Raw genomic sequence first — 13002 nt, forward strand, 5'->3', positions numbered from 1 at the left:
TGTGAGAAGTGTGCTGAAGGGCATGAGCCAAAGCAATGTGTAGCATTGGGGAAAGAAGTGGTATTTGTTATCTGTAGGGGTGCCCTTGTGGTTGGGGATCAGTCATGTCCAGTGTGAGAGAGGCAAGTTGAGGTTACCAGGGTTAGAGTAGAGGGTGTCGTATGCTGAGGTAGTGAAGAAAGTTGAGGAAGATGGGTCAAGGAGAAGGAATCCTGAGAGGATTTGTGTGAGTAGTAGATATGTATCAGTACAGAGGGATAGGCCAACGAGTGATATATGCTTCAGTAAGATTGGCTTCTTAAACATTTACAGCAATAGTTATCAACTGTACTGCAGGGATGGAACTTAAGTCGCAGAAATTAGATGTTGTGGCTGCAGCTGCAGCGAACTATTTGGCTGTACAAGATTTGACGTGAGAAGAGTTACAGGGTGTGTTTAGTGGTGGTGTCCTGTCCTTTCAGGCTGTTGGCCTGAGGTAGGTTTAAATAGTGGAGTAGGGTGGTGGGTTTTTTCATGAGTGTTGGGTTAGATGGTAGGATATTTGTTGATTTATTTTGCTTTTCTCAAACAAAGTATAAGGGAGTTATACTCCAGTCTACTCGGTGGCGGTAATGCTACGTTTATTGGATGCCAACCACTGCTAAACCTCAACAAATGAGATGAATTAATTATCTTGGCAAAGGAGAAGTGCTCACTAACAAGGATGTGCCTAGAATTGGCAAGAAATAAGATTTGTATGCATTTAAAAAATGCTGTGATATTTTATTTCAGCTCATGAAACATGGGACCACCAACACTTTACATGTTGTGTTTATATTTTTGTTCATTATACAGTACCAGTCAAAGTTTGGACAAACCTTCTCATTACAGGGTTTTTATTCATTTTTACTATTTTCTACATTGTTGAATAATAGTGAAGACAAACTATGAAATAACCCATATGGAATCATCTAGTAACCAAAAAAAGTGGTAAACAAATCAAAATATACTTTTTCTTTAAAGTAGCCACCCTTTGCCTTGATGACAGCTCTGAACACTATTGGCATTCTCTCAGCCAGCTTCATGAGGTAGTCACCTGGAATTTTCAATTAACAAGTATGCCTTTTCTTAGAAGTTACTTTGTGGAATTTCTTTCCTTACTAATGTGTTTGAGCCAATCAGTTGTGTTGTGACAAGGAGGGGTGGTATACAGAAGATAGTCCTATTTGGTAAAAGACCAAGTCCATATTATAGCAAGAACAGCTCAAATAAGCAAAGATAAACTACATTCCATCATTACTTTAAGACATGAAGTTCAGTCAATCCGGGAAATGTCAAGAACTTTAAGTGCAGTCGCAAAAACCATCAAGCGCTATGATGAAACTGGCTCTCATGAGGACCACAACAGGAAAGGAAGAGTTACCTATGCTGCAGAGGATAAGTTCATTAGAGTTAACTGCACCTGGTGACACTTTGATTTATTTAGAATTCAAGGCACACTTAACCAGCATGGCTACCATAGCATTCTGCTGCGAAACACCATCCCATCTGGTTTGCGCTTTGTGGGACTATCATATGTTTTTCAACAGGACAATGAATCAAAACACACCTCCAGGCTGTGTTAGGGCAATTTGACCAAGGAGAGTGATGGAGTGCTGCCTCAGATGACCTGGCCTCCACTATCACCCGACCTCAACCCAATTGAGATGGTTTTGGATGGGTTGGACCGCACAGTGAAGGAAAAGCAGTCAACAAGTTATCAGTGCTGTTGCATTTGGTGCATGTGACAAATAACATTTGATTCGATTCGATGACATGAGACACATTTCACAGAACTTCCGAAAGTAACAAATGTTAGTACCGAACTGTTTTACATTTTTTTTGTATCGAAAAAGAACAGGAGTTTCGGGCATACCGTGCAAAGCTCAACTAACATGGCCACCTAAATGTTTTCACTGGCATGCTACAGTAGCAACCAATAAAAAATGTGTGTAACACTGCCAAGTCAAAGGGTCACAAATGCAAGTGTTTGGGTCACAGTCTCGAACCCTATGCATAGCTCAACACTCTTCTGTTCCCTCGCTCTCCATCTCCTCTCTCCTCCCTCATGCCCTCCAATGGGACAATCTGTGCCGAATTAGCTGTACTATGTATGTGTGTGTGTGTGCTGCGTAATATGAATGTTCTCTCCATTCCAACAGGCAGGTTTATAAAGCAAAGCACATTAATATTTCACAACCAGCGATTAGCGTTTGGCTTAAAACACCAACTTCAAATCTGCCCTTCGCTACAACCATCCTCTTTTTTCCTGAGTCAACATCGGATAAACTTAGTGTGTGTCCCAAATGGTGCCCTAATTGCCCTATGGACCCTGGTCAAAAGTAGTGCACTATATAAGGAATAGGGTGCCATTGGGGAGATACTCACTATTGTTCTGTCCCAGCCACACTGCTGATGGTGACCTTGTGTTTAAAGTCCTCTCCCTCTCTCTCTACTTTTGAAGGCCCATCAGTATCTGTCAAATTTTACAGAGTTTGGGACTTTAAAGGCCTCCTACGTATAGACAGAGGATCCCTCGATAGTCCCTCACAGTGTGACGTTCATTGTGGTCACGTGGGTAGAACTGGGATATGGATTTAAAAATCCCTCATTCTGCTGTTGCCTTGTTTTCTCATTAGCTGGGAATTTTGTTTGAAATGTCTGATAGAACATAGTTGGACGGGAGCTAAAATTCAGTTATTCAAAAAAAAATTTAACTATGTGTGTCGTTATTGCTTAAAATCTGGCTTGGCGGCACTGCTTTCATTGGGGAAAGATTGCGTCCGTACCTCCGTGCTTCCCCAGGCAAATCGATGGCAGGCAATGCCTGGCTGAGACAAGGCTGTGACCGAAAGAGTTGTGTGTCTGTGGGTGTGTGTGTTTGAATAATGAAGCGAAAGTCACATATGATCAATCATGTCAAATTAAAAAATGATTCAGTGAAGATTATGCCCAGATTATCGTGGGATAATTTAAACAACACCTGCAAACACCTTGCATCACCAGGGGCCTGGTGATTGGACAACCCCAAGCACAGCAATATTAACCACTGCTAGTTAGCCAGAAGGGTGGGCACCGCTGCACGTTGTACGGCGGAAGGCCAGGTTAATCCTACAAAATGGACACTCGCTCAGACAACAAAGAGCATGTAACTGGAAGATTTAACACGGAAGAGTGGGTTAATCTCCTTAAAGAGATTGGAGGCACTTAAGCCCTGGGTAAAGAGATGTTGGGTGTGTGTTTTTCCAGTGTGTGCACGTTACTCTGTGTGTGTGTGTTTGTGTTTGTGGTTGTGTATGTGTGTTCTCCTGCATATGTGTGTGTGTGTGTTTGATGTGTCTGTTTTTTCGGGCAGCAGACCCTGCTTATGGAGATTCCGTTTTTTTTATGAGTTTCCTTCAGAAGCTGCAAACTCTATTTAACACCATGGTAATGAGTGTTCCTCTTTTCTTCCCTCACTCCCTCTCGCTCTTCTTCTCTTTCATCATCCCAGTTTTCTATTGTGCAGAGTGATTCGTTTCAACATAGATTACACAGTTCACTTTATTGAAGAGATGACACCAGAGGTCAGTAAAGCCCCTCATCTCTTGTATGTCTGTCTGTCTTTCTGTCTGTGTGTGTGTGTGTGTGTGTGTGTGTTTAGTGTTCTCCAAACGGTTGTGTATCGCTCTCTGTGAACACATCCAAGGCCCATGTAACCTACAGTGCATTCGGAAAGTATTCAGATCCCTTGACTTTGTCCACATTTTGTTAAATTACAGACTTATTCTAAAATTGAATACATCTTTTTTTTTCTTTGTCGATAGGCACACATTACCCCCTAATGTCAAAGCAAAACCCGTTTTGTATTTTTTATTTAACCTTTTATTTAACTAGGCAAGTCAGTTAATTAAGAACAAATTCTTATTTACAATGATGGCCTAGGAACAGTGTGCCTTGTTCAGGGGCAGAACCACAGATGTTTACCTTGCCAGCTCGGGGATTCGATCTAGCAACCTTTCGGTTACTGGCCCATAGGTATTTAGAAAAAGAAATACTGAAATATCACATTTACATAAGTATTCAGACCCTTTACTCAGTACTTTTTTTTAAGCACTTTTCCTTACCCCCTAGGCACTAGATCTGAGAGGGATGGGAAGGTGTTTTCAGTGTTTTTGTTTTTTCCCCATGCAGGTCTAGAGTGGGACAATCACAGTGGGACAATCTTCTGGATGTCAGAAGTTCCACTTCATGCCTAGCTTTGTCCACTTCTTACCTGGTGAGTCACTGTCCTTCCTGTCTCGATCTGTCCTTTACTTAGTGCACTCTGTCTCTCTCTGCTGGAGAATGTTGGAACCTGCTACTGTGTTTGAGTGGTATGTGCTTTATCTGTGTGAGACACTATGCACACATGAGTTATTGTCGTAATGCATTTCTAAGATTGATAGTCATCGCTGTAGATTTTCTGTGTGTGTCCAGTCCACACTTGTAAATTGAGGTCAATCAATTTTGTATTAGTGTTTATTAACCTGATTGTGTATTTGAACCTGTTCGTATTCTCTGTCTATCTCTCTGATCATTTGTGTGCCTTGTCTCGTCTGTCCGTCTCTTTCTGTCTGTGTCTGTCAGTCTTGTTTCTCTTGTGTGAATGTGTTTGTCTTTCTCTTTGCATGCTGTCTATGTCTCTCTCTCTCTCCGACTCTGTGTGTCTAGACGGTGGTTAAGAGGTGCTGGTCCATGAACCAGCTGTTGCTCTACGTCCTGTCTATCTTCCCATCTCACTATCTCTGTGTATCCTCTCTGTCAGATGGTGGTAAGGAGGTGTTGTCCATGCAACAGGTGCTCCTCTACGTCCAGCAGAGCTCCAAGCATCTGGTCCCTGAGGAGGAGATAGCTGACATGCTGCGGTGGTAGGAACTGGAGCAGCAGTAGTATGCAGAAGAGTGCAAGGGCATGATTATCACCAACCCTGGCATGGTAAGGACTAGGGATGGGCATGGTTAATTAACGAACGTTAGTATTAAATTACTTGAGTGAGTGTTCATGTCTGGAGAATTCTTTCTTACCCACAAGTATAAACCATGACATTTGAACTACTTAATGGAATAAAACAAACTATTGAATGTTGTTTTTATAACCGTGCATTATATATATATATATACACAGTGGTGAGAACAAGTACAGTGCCTTGCGAAAGTATTCGGCCCCCTTGAACTTTGCGACCTTTTGCCACATTTCAGGCTTCAAACATAAAGATATAAAACTGTATTTTTTTGTGAAGAATCAACAACAAGTTGGACACAATCATGAAGTGGAACGACATTTATTGGATATTTCAAACTTTTTTAACAAATCAAAAACTGAAAAATTGGGAGTGCAAAATTATTCAGCCCCCTTAAGTTAATACTTTGTAGCGCCACCTTTTGCTGTGATTACAGCTGTAAGTTGCTTGGGGTTTGTCTCTATCAGTTTTGCTCATCGAGAGACTGACATTTTTTCCCATTCCTCCTTGCAAAACAGCTCGAGCTCAGTGAGGTTGGATGGAGAGAATTTGTGAACAGCAGTTTTCAGTTCTTTACACAGATTCTCGATTGGATTCAGGTCTGGACTTTGACTTGGCCATTCTAACACCTGGATATGTTTATTTTTGAACCATTCCATTGTAGATTTTGCTTTATGTTTTGGATCATTGTTTTGTTGGAAGACAAATCTCCGTCCCAGTCTCAGGTCTTTTGCAGACTCCATCAGGTTTTCTTCCAGAATGGTCCTGTATTTGGCTCCATCCATCTTCCCATCAATTTTAACCATCTTCCCTGTCCCTGCTGAAGAAAAGCAGGCCCAAACCATGATGCTGCCACCACCATGTTTGACAGTGGGGATGGTGTGTTCAGCTGTGTTGCTTTTACGCCAAGCATAACGTTTTGCATTGTTGCCAAAAAGTAAAATTTTGGTTTCATCTGCCCAGAGCACCTTCTTCCACATGTTTGGTGTGTCTCCCAGGTGGCTTGTGGCAAAGTTTAAACAACACTTTTTATGGATATCTTTAAGAAATGGCTTTCTTCTTGCCACTCTTCCATAAAGGCCAGATTTGTGCAATATACGACTGACTGATTGTTGTCCTATGGACAGAGTCTCCCACCTCAGCTGTAGATCTCTGCAGTTCATCCAGAGTGATCATGGGCCTCTTGGCTGCATCTCTGATCAGTCTTCTCCTTGTATGAGCTTAAAGTTTAGAGGGACGGCCAGGTCTTGGTAGATTTGCAGTGGTCTGATACTCCTTCCATTTCAATATTATCGCTTGCACAGTGCTCCTTGGGATGTTTAAAGCTTGGGAAATCTTTTTTGTATCCAAATCCGGCTTTAAACTTCTTCACAACAGTATCTCGGACCTGCCTGGTGTGTTCCTTGTTCTTCATGATGCTCTCTGCGCTTTTAACGGACCTCTGAGACTATCACAGTGCAGGTGCATTTATACGGAGACTTTATTACACACAGGTGGATTGTATTTATCATCATTAGTCATTTAGGTCAACATTGGATCATTCAGAGATTCTCACTGAACTTCTGGAGAGAGTTTGCTGCACTGAAAGTAAAGGGGCTGAATAATTTTGCACGCCCAATTTTTCAGTTTTTGATTTGTTAAAAAAGTTTGAAATATCCAATAAATGTCGTTCCACTTCATGATTGTGTCCCACTTGTTGTTGATTCTTCACAAAAAAATACAGTTTTATATCTTTATGTTTGAAGCCTAAAATGTCGCAAAGTTCAAGGGAGCCGAATACTTTCGCAAGGCACTGTATATATCCGGGTATCCCTAAAAATTGTTATGAGATTATTTGAAGATTAAAATAGAAAGTCAAATGCCCATCCATATTAAGGAAAAGGCTTCCTTGAATTCAGATGCTCTTTTTGTAACAAAATAACATGTCACTGTACTGAGACGCTCTGTGGTCGTATCAAGCGTCTCGGAGTAGGAGTTCTGATCTAGGATCAGGTCGTCACCCCCCTGTCCACCCATCCATGTAAACTTATACATTTTGAGCTAAAAGTCAAAACTGCTCTTAAATCAGCACTTCTGAGACACTTGATACATATGGGCCCTGGGTCCATATTCACAAAGCGTCACAGAGTGGTAGTGCTGATCTATGATCAGTTTTGCCTTTTAGATCATAATTAATATGATCTAATATTGTGCTATTGTGTGTGTTTTTTTTTTCTGCCCCCTCCTATGACAGAGAGCTTCTGAATATCAGGACAGTGATTACTCACCTCGTACTGGACAAAGATTTTATCTTTAATTAACGAGACAGACGCAAAGGATTTATTTCAGACACCCGGCAATGCCCAAATCCCGGTCATTCACATGAAGAGACAGAGAAATCGGGGATGTAGGTCGGGGTGACTTGTAAGGATCAGACGGCGAGTGAGTAATCTGGCTTTACCATCAGTCCTATTAGCCAACGTGCAATCGTCGGATAATAAAATGGATGAGCTCAGATCAAGACTATCTTACCAACGGGATAGAGTAGATCATGGTAAGCTGTAGAACACACTATTTAACGAGTTTTCATCTACACTACCGTTCAAAAGTTTGGGGTCACTTCGAAATGTCCTTGTTTTTGAAAGAAAAGCAATTTTTTTGTCAATTAAAATAACATCAAATTGATCAGAAATACGGTGTCTACATTGTTAATGTTGTAAATGACTATTGTAGGTGGAAACAGCAGATTTTTTTATGGAATATCTACAAAGGCGTACAGAGTCCTATTATCAGCAACTATCACTCCTGTGTTCTAATGGCACGTTGTGTTAGCAAATCCAAGTTTATAATTTTAAAAGGATAATTGATCATTAGAAAACCCTTTTTTAATGAAGCTGCCAGTTGAGGACTTGTGAGGCGTCTGTTTCTCAAACTAGACACTCTATTGTCCTTGTCCTCTTGCTCAGTTCTGCACCGGGGCCTCCCAAACTTCTTCTATTCTGGTTAGAACCAGTTTGTGCTGTTCTGTGAAGGGAGTAGTAGCCAGTGTTGTATGAGATGTTCAGTTTCTTGGCAATTTCTCGCATGGGATAGCCTACATTTCTCAGAACAAGAATAGACTGACCAGTTTCAGAAGAAAGTTCTTTGTTTCTGGCCCTTTTGACCCTGTAATCGAACCAACAAATGCTGATGCTCATTCTTTAATCAGCACAGCATAATTGCAAAAGGGTTTTCTAATGATCAACTTTCCTTATAAAATTATAAACTTGGATTATCTTACACAACTTGCCATTGGAACACAGGAGTGATGGTCTATTGTCCTTGTCCTCTTGCTCAGTTCTGCACCGGGGCCTCCCAAACTTCTTCTATTCTGGTTAGAACCAGTTTGTGCTGTTCTGTGAAGGGAGTAGTAGCCAGTGTTGTATGAGATGTTCAGTTTCTTGGCAATTTCTCGCATGGGATAGCCTACATTTCTCAGAACAAGAATAGACTGACCAGTTTCAGAAGAAAGTTCTTTGTTTCTGGCCCTTTTGACCCTGTAATCGAACCAACAAATGCTGATGCTCATTCTTTAATCAGCACAACATAATTGCAAAAGGGTTTTCTAATGATCAACTTTCCTTATAAAATTATAAACTTGGATTAGCTTACACAACTTGCCATTGGAACACAGGAGTGATGGTTGCTGATAATTGTCCTCTGTACACATATGTAGATATTGCATTAAAAATCAGCCATTTCCAGCTACAATAGCCATTTGTCAAAATTAACAATGTCTACAAGTATTTCTGATCAATTAGAAGTTATTTTAACGCTAGCGTCTCTCCTGGCCAATAATCTGCGGAAATGCGCAACGCCAAATGCTAATCGTACTCGATAAAACTCAAACTTCCATTAAAACACACATGCAGGGTACTCAATTAAAGCTACACTCGTTGTGAATCTAGCCAACATGTCAGATTTTTAAAATGCTTTTCGGCGAAAGCATGAGAAGCTATTATCTGATAGCATGCAACACCCCAAAATACCTGAAGGGAACGTAAACAAAATAATTAGCGTAGCCGGCGCTACACAAAACGCAGAAATAAAATATAAAACATTCATTACCTTTGACGAGCTTCTTGTTGGCACTCCTATATGTCCCATAAACATCACAATTGGGTCTTTTTTCCCGATTAAATCCATCTATGTATACCCAAAATGTCAATTTATATAGCCCGTCTGATCCATGGAAAATCTCCGTTCCAAAACGCAACGTCATTTTTTTAAATTAAAAAAGTTGCCTATAAACTTTTACAAAACATTTCAAACTATGTTTGTAACCCAACTTTAGGTATTTGTAAACGTTAATAATCAATCAAATTGATCACTGGGCGATCTGTATTCAATAGCAGCTACTGTTGAAATCAGCGTGCATTGCCTCTCTCCCATAAGCCTCTTCCTGTTCCTGGAGGACAGGAAAGGCCTATTTCTTATTCCACCAAGGATTTAAACAAATGCCAGTACTGGCGACATCGTGTGGAAGTTGTAGGAACTGCAACCTCACCGTTATCTATTTTTGCTTGCAATAAACAAGTCAGAGACTGGCGGATGAATACTTTTCTGTGGTTTTTGTGACCAGGTTTTTCTTGGGATTTCGCTTGCTGTTCACGTTCTGTTATAGTCACTGACATTATTTAACCAGTTTTAGAAACTTCAGAGTGTTTTCTATCCACACATACTAATCCTATGCAAATACTATATTCCTGGCATGAGTAGCAGGACGTTGAAATGTTGCGCGATTTTTAACAAAATGTTGAAATAATTCAGGGGAGCTTTAAGAGGTTTTAATGGGAAAAAAAATAATTTTCTTACAAAAACAAGGACATACCCTAAAATGTAATTAAATATAATATTACATACGGAAAGAAGTATGTTCAATAGGAAAACGATATTAGCAGGTGCGTGTCCACTTCATTGCATATACTGTACACTGATTTCCAAGTCTGAGTCCCTGTATCAAAACTCATTATTCTTCCTCGTTTGGGAAGAAACAAGCCTGAAACCTTGAACAAAGACTACTGATATCCAGTGGAAGCCATATGAATTGCATACTGGGAGCTAGATTGAATATTTTACTTATACATTCAATTGGAAGAGCATGGGCTTTCAAAAAAATATATATTTCCGTTTTTCTTTGGATTTTCTCCTATCTATTGTGTTATAGTCTCCTACATTATTTTAACATTTCACAAATGTCAGAGTGTTTTCTTTCTAGTGGTACCAATTATATGCACATCCTGGCTTCAAGGCCTGAGGAACAGGCAGTTTACTTTGGGCGCGTCAGTCAGGTGGAAATGGAGAAAAATACACCCTATCCGAAGAAGTTGAATTACTTGTTATTTTTCTTAATGAATTTATTTATTTATTTGCAAATTATGGTGGAAAATAAGTATTTGTTCAATAACAAAGTTTGTCTCAATACTTTGTTATATACCCTTTGTTGGCAATGGCATAGGTCAAACGTTTTCTGTAAGTCTTCACAAAGTTTTCACACACTGTTGCTGGTATTTTGGCCCATTCCTCCATGCAGATCTCCTATAGAGCAGTGATGTTTTGGGGCTGTTGCTGGGCAACACGGACTTTCAACTCCCTCCAAAGATTTTCTATGGGGTTGAGATCTGGAGACTGGCTAGGCCACTCCAGGACCTTGAAATGCTTCTTACGAAGCCACTCCTTCGTTGCCCGGGCGGTGTGTTTGGGATCATTGTCATGCTGAAAGACCCAGCCACGTTTCATCTTCAATGCCCTTGCTGATGGAAGGAGGTTTTCACTCAAAATCTCACGATACATGGCCCCATTCATTCTTTCCTTTACACGGATCAGTCGTCCTGGTCCCTTTGCAGAAAAACAGCCCCAAAGCATGATGTTTCCACCCCCATGCTTCACAGTAGGTATGGTGTTCTTTGGATGCAACTCAGCATTATTTGTCCTCCAAACACGACAAATTGAGTTTTTAACAGTTCTATTTTGGTTTCATCTGACCATATGACATTCTCCCAATCTTCTTCTGGATCATCCAAATGCTGTCTAGCAAACTTCAGATGGGCCTGGACATGTACTGGCTTAAGCAGGAGGACACGTCTGGCACTGCAGGATTTGAGTCCCTGGCGGCGTAGTGTGTTACTGATGGGTAGGCTTTGTTGCTTTGGTCCCAGCTCTCTGCAGGTCATTCACTAGGTCCCCCCGGGTGGTTCTGGGATTTTTGCTCACCATTCTTGTGATCATTTTGACCCCACGGGGTGAGATCTTGCGTGGAGCCCCAGATCGAGTGAGATTATCAGTGGTCTTGTATGTCTTCCATTTCCTAATAATTTCTCCCACAGTTGATTTCTTCAAACCAAGCTGCTTACCTATTGCAGATTCAGTCTTCCCAGCCTGGTGCAGGTCTACAATTTTATTTCTGGTGTCCTTTGACAGCTCTTTGGTCTTGGCCATAGTGGAGTTTGGAGTGTGACTGTTTGAAGTTGTGGACAGATGTCTTTTATACGGATAACAAGTTCAAACAGGTGCCATTAATACAGGTAACGAGTGGAGGACAGAGGAGCCTCTTAAAGAAGAAGTTACAGGTCTGTGAGAGCCAGAAATCATGCTTGTTTGTAGGTGACCAAATACTTATTTTCCACCATAATTTGAAAATAAATTCATTAAAAATCCTACAATGTGATTTTCTGGATTTTCTTTCTCATTTTGTCTGTCATAGTTGAAGTGTACCTATGATGAAAATTACAGGCCTCTCTCATCTTTTTAAGTGGGAGAACTTGCACAATTGGTGGCTGACTGCTCACTGTATATTTATTTATTTTTTACCTCAGTTTTTTTTGTAAATACTTTCTTAACACTTATTTTCTTAAAACTGCATTGTTGACTAAGGGCTTGTCATACAGTGTCATTCCACTGTATGGTCTACACGTGTTGTTTTTGCCACATGTGACAAATACATTTTGAGTTGATATGGGCCCTGATATCATAGTGTTTGTGTTGTGTTGTTGTTTCAGAAGCCCAGCTCGGTGCATATCGAACAGCTGACCAGAGAGCAGTTCAACCCAGAGGTCAACACCTTCCCCACCATCGTCCACTTTGGGATCTGGCCCATCCAGCTCAGCTCCCCCGGGGACCCGCAGTAAGATCCTCACTATACCCCTCAAACCCCAACCGCCCCCCACCACCCAGGAACTATACTTCCCCTGTCCCGCTCCCCACAACCCCCGGCCCAGCTCAGTTACACTGGGGATCCGCAGTAAGACCCCAACCACTAACGACCCAGGATCTAGATTTATACTGCCCCCAGCCTCTCATCCCTGGCCACAAACACTACTGCATAGTCCCCTTCCTCAGACACACTCCTTCCGCTCCCCTCTCCCCTGTGCCCCACACTCCTTATTTAAGGAATCTCTCACAGGACGGGTTGATGGTGGCACTCTTCTGTGTTTGTTGATAGAGAGAGAGAGAGAGAGAGAGAGGGGCGTATGTCATAGAGAGACAGCGAGGTAGAGAAAGAGTGGTGTGACATTTTCACATGCGTCGTCATGGGTCCTAGGGTTCCACTGGGTAATCTCGCTGTGGGAACGACACTGTCTGTCTCTTGAAAAGTAAAGACAAGCAGATACACACACACACACACACACACACACACAGAAAGTGTGGAGGTGGAAGAGAGGGAATACTGTACTGTGCCTGTGCATAATTACCAAAAGTATATTACATTTTCCTCTTCCATCGTCTCCAAGGTGTAGAGAGAAGCAACAACAAACAAAACAAAGCGCCAATCAAAAGTGAAACTCTTCAACTAGTTTATGTTTGTTCACTGTGTCTGTTATTATAATCTGTTTATCTGTATCCTTGTCACATACTACAAGGAGATCCCAAATGTCATTCTATTCCTTTTATAGTGAACTACTTTTGACCAGAGTCCTGATAAAAAGTAGTGCACTACGAAGGGAATAGCGTGCCATTTGGGACACATACTTAGAAGCCAATGACGA

The 13002-nt window shown here is 41.3% G+C and overlaps 1 pseudogene; it reads left to right on the forward strand.

Moving 5' to 3' along the window:
- The first annotated feature begins 3572 nt into the window (after window positions 1–3572).
- LOC139366842 (ribonuclease 3-like) overlaps window positions 3573–13002 on the forward strand; it is a 160735-nt pseudogene continuing 151305 nt past the window's right edge.

Source organism: Oncorhynchus clarkii, chromosome 15 (assembly GCF_045791955.1).
Source record: "Oncorhynchus clarkii lewisi isolate Uvic-CL-2024 chromosome 15, UVic_Ocla_1.0, whole genome shotgun sequence".
NCBI classification, from domain to species: Eukaryota; Metazoa; Chordata; class Actinopteri; order Salmoniformes; family Salmonidae; genus Oncorhynchus; species Oncorhynchus clarkii.